The sequence below is a fragment of the Crocodylus porosus genome, unplaced genomic scaffold, assembly GCF_001723895.1.
Source record: "Crocodylus porosus isolate Cpor-Errol unplaced genomic scaffold, CroPor_comp1, whole genome shotgun sequence".
Classification (NCBI taxonomy): domain Eukaryota; kingdom Metazoa; phylum Chordata; order Crocodylia; family Crocodylidae; genus Crocodylus; species Crocodylus porosus.
Window position 1 is genome coordinate 75,896,116 of NW_017728918.1, and position 3,564 is coordinate 75,899,679.

The following is a 3,564-nucleotide window of genomic DNA, read 5'->3' on the forward strand; positions in this document are numbered from 1 at the left end:
GGCTGCTGGGGGGAGGGGCACATGCCCCCCCTGACTCAGGTGGCACCAGTCACCCATGATGCACCCTGTGTGTGTATACATATGTATACAAACTCATAAACCATATACACATGCATACATATCTGTATTTCTGTGTGTACTGTATTTATTCACACACTATTTCCCAAAAAACTAGCTGTTCAAAATTGGCATACTGTAAATGAAGAAGCTGATTTTTGTGCCAGAATGGAGGCATGGGGATGCTAGCATAACTAAGGGGGCTGTGTTCCCCTCTGACATCACGTAGCAGGGACAGAATCCACTCTTCAGGGTCACTTGCCCTCCCTTTGCTGCTCAGCCAAAAGCTAGAGGTTTAATTCTCTTGTAGTTACTGCCAAATTGGCAGCAGCTTTTGGCTGAGTAGCCATGATTCAGTCGTGACTCAAGAAAAAAAACTTTTTTTTGCATTCTGCCTTCCTAGAACATTTTTAACTTTTTGAGAATGGGTAGTATGCAAGAAAATACAGTGTGTGTGTGTATACATATATGTACATCTAAATATCTATACATAGTGCTAAGAAATCCCTTAATAAAATCCAAGTAGCTTCTAGGCAATGGATTTTCTTCTATTTAATGAATCATTAAGGATCACAATGAAAGTGTGATGGAATTAGAAACAGAAACCCTGTGGCAACATACTAGATGATATAGAGAAGTTTCCCAGATAATGTATAAAGATGTAGTTCAACCAGGTGTTTGAAGTTGTTTCTAGGTTGTATTTGCCTACAGCACAAGCCTAAGGCAAAAGCAGGTGTGTGCTATTTTGAAGCTGCTGCTCAGGGAAAGTGCTCATAAATAATAGGCATAGTGAAGGTTCAGTCCATGAATTCTATGGAGGTACAGAGAATGGCAGTCACCAAAGATAAAGCATACAAGGAAGATCTGAACAGATGGCAACAGCTGGAGAAACAGAATATCTGAAACACACTCAAATCTCTGTATGTTTGAAAGGCATGAGAAGGCATTTTTTCTCAGCGATACTACAGAATTTTAAGGCTAAATGTGGATTTTAGCACATCTTTTATTGGTCCCACATTTCACATTCAAGTATATATCAAATGTACATGTCTATTTATATAGTTATGGATATGAGCCTGTATAGAGACAAAAAAGGGTTATTGTGGTGTTATGAAGCAGCATAAAGTTTTCAGCAAAGTTTGGAACAGTGGTCTTATTTACAAGATGAACATCAAGACAATCTTATATACATTTTACACCATTGTGCACTACTACATATATCACAACAAAATTATTTTCCAAATGTTTCAGTGAGTCTAGTTCCCAGTGAGTTTAGTTCCCAGCTGTACAGACCTTAGGGGATTAGTAAAATGTAAAATAAACATCTAATACAGCAAATTATTTGCAAAAAAAGTCACTAAAAACAAGTCCTTCATAACATGTCAGAAGAGATCAGATTTACATAGGTAATAAGAGTGGCAACTATATATATCACATCTTACCAAGGTTCCCTCTAAGCCAGTGGTCTCCAAAGTGGGGTGCTCGCACCCTAGGGGGTGCACAAGACAATCCATTGGGGTGCGGGAAGAAAATATTAGAACTTCTATTTATATTTATATAAATATACATGTATTGGGGTACATGCTTAAAAATTTTTTACTGATAGGGGTGCGCGATCAAAGAAGTTTGGAGACCACTGCTCTAAGCTGTGTGCATGCATGGCCATGCATGCTTTAAAACCATGCTGCACACAAACTCATTAATGCCACGTACCCACCCAGTAAGAAGCTGGGCAACAAGCTGAGTGCAGCAGAGGCACCACAGCCAGTGTGAGACACGTACCGAGGTAAGCTCAGGCAGTGGTTCCTCCCTGAGGCCGTGTGCTGCCAGAGGCAATGCAGGGATGGGGGTGGGGGCTGGTGCTGGGGAACTGCTCCGCTTCCCAGCCCCAGTGCCACATGCCTCCTTGCTTTTGGAAGTGAGGTAGGGACTGGGGCCAGGAAATAGCTCTGCTCCCAGTGGCGAAGTGAGACAGGGGCTGGGGCCAGGGCTGGGAAACTGCTCTGGCGGCAAGGTGGGGGCTGAGACTGGGACTGGGAAAGTGCTCCACTCCTGTCAGTAATGCAGGGGCTGGGGCTGGGACCAGGACTGGGAAACTGCTCCGCTCCTGGTGGGGCTGGGGTTGGCACGGGCTCTGCCGGCACGGGAAAACTGCTCCACTTCCTAACCCCAACACCACATGCCTCCTCACTCCTGCAGGTGAGGCTTTGCTCCTGGAGGCAATACAGGGACAGGGGCTGAGGTTCCTGGCTTTGAAGGCATTTGCTATTTGTACATTAATGTGGTTGTTATCTTTCCACCACCAAAAACAGGCATGCTAATAAGTGTGTTCCGGGAGTCAAAATAACAAGTAGCACTTACCAGCAGCTCGGGATGGGACATGCATGGGGCAGAAGGAGGAACCTGCGCGGCTCGTTAGCCACCTTTTTGTTCAATTACTGCTGGCCGATGATTTCAGCATTGGACACTGGCCAGCAGAAATAAAAATGGCGGCCGCTGCTGCGGAGGGGGAGGATAGCCAGGGAATGAAGCTGTGGCTGATGCTGGCAGTGGGGAAAACCCCACTTTGGACCCGAGCAGCCTGGCAAGTGGGAGCAGATGCAGGCGGTGGAGGTTGGAGCACCCCAAGAGGAGCCTGCACAGGACAATGAGGGAGTGACAGGTTTGCCAGCCAGAGGAGGAATTGAAGCAGCACCTGGAAGCAGAGCGGAACCCAGGTGGGAGTGCCAGGATGACGAGCTGCAGAGGAAGGCAAGGCAGGGGGCAAAGACCCTGGGAGAGCCCTAAAGGGGTTTGTGGTCAGGACGGGTATCACCGCTGGGTTCCACCGGATTGAGGAACAGATGGGAGTAGATCCTGGAAGCGACAAGTCAAGAGGAAAACATCCTTTCCCTGTTAGACTCTGGGGAAAAGGATAGAAAGGGTCAGGGAATAGCTTAGTGGTCGGTTTTTGGTTAACACATTTATTTTGTTATCCCGAACGAAGGGGCATAGAAGATAGGGATAAATGCCCAAGGGGAGGGGCTGTGGAGAAACCTCAGTAGGGTTCCCCCCTCTTGGTTATATGTACCCTTGAAGGAAGGGATGGAGGTGTGAAGGGCTGTGGGGTAGGCCCACACAGGTGAGTGGGGCCTTAAGCCACTGGCATCTAAATGCAAAGGCGGAGAGGGTTACCCTGCAAGTAGAGGCCGAGGATAATGGCTAGGCGGCACACTGAAGGAGGCGTGAGGCTGGGGTGTAGGGGTGGTGGAGCCCTGTGAGTGACCACCAGGTGAACCCCGGGCCACCAAGCATCCCGTCAACCGACCCCTCCTACTGAGGAACAACAAGTCGTGGCAAGAGAGAACAGGGTTGGTGATGCAGGAAGAAGAGAACTACTACAACATGAACCCGGGAGGTGCTTGACATCCACCAGTAGAACAGAGGCTGCTCAAGAGCGGTTATTCGAAGCCCAGTGGTCACAAAATGAAAAATAAAAATAAATGAATTCCAAATGAATACCCAATC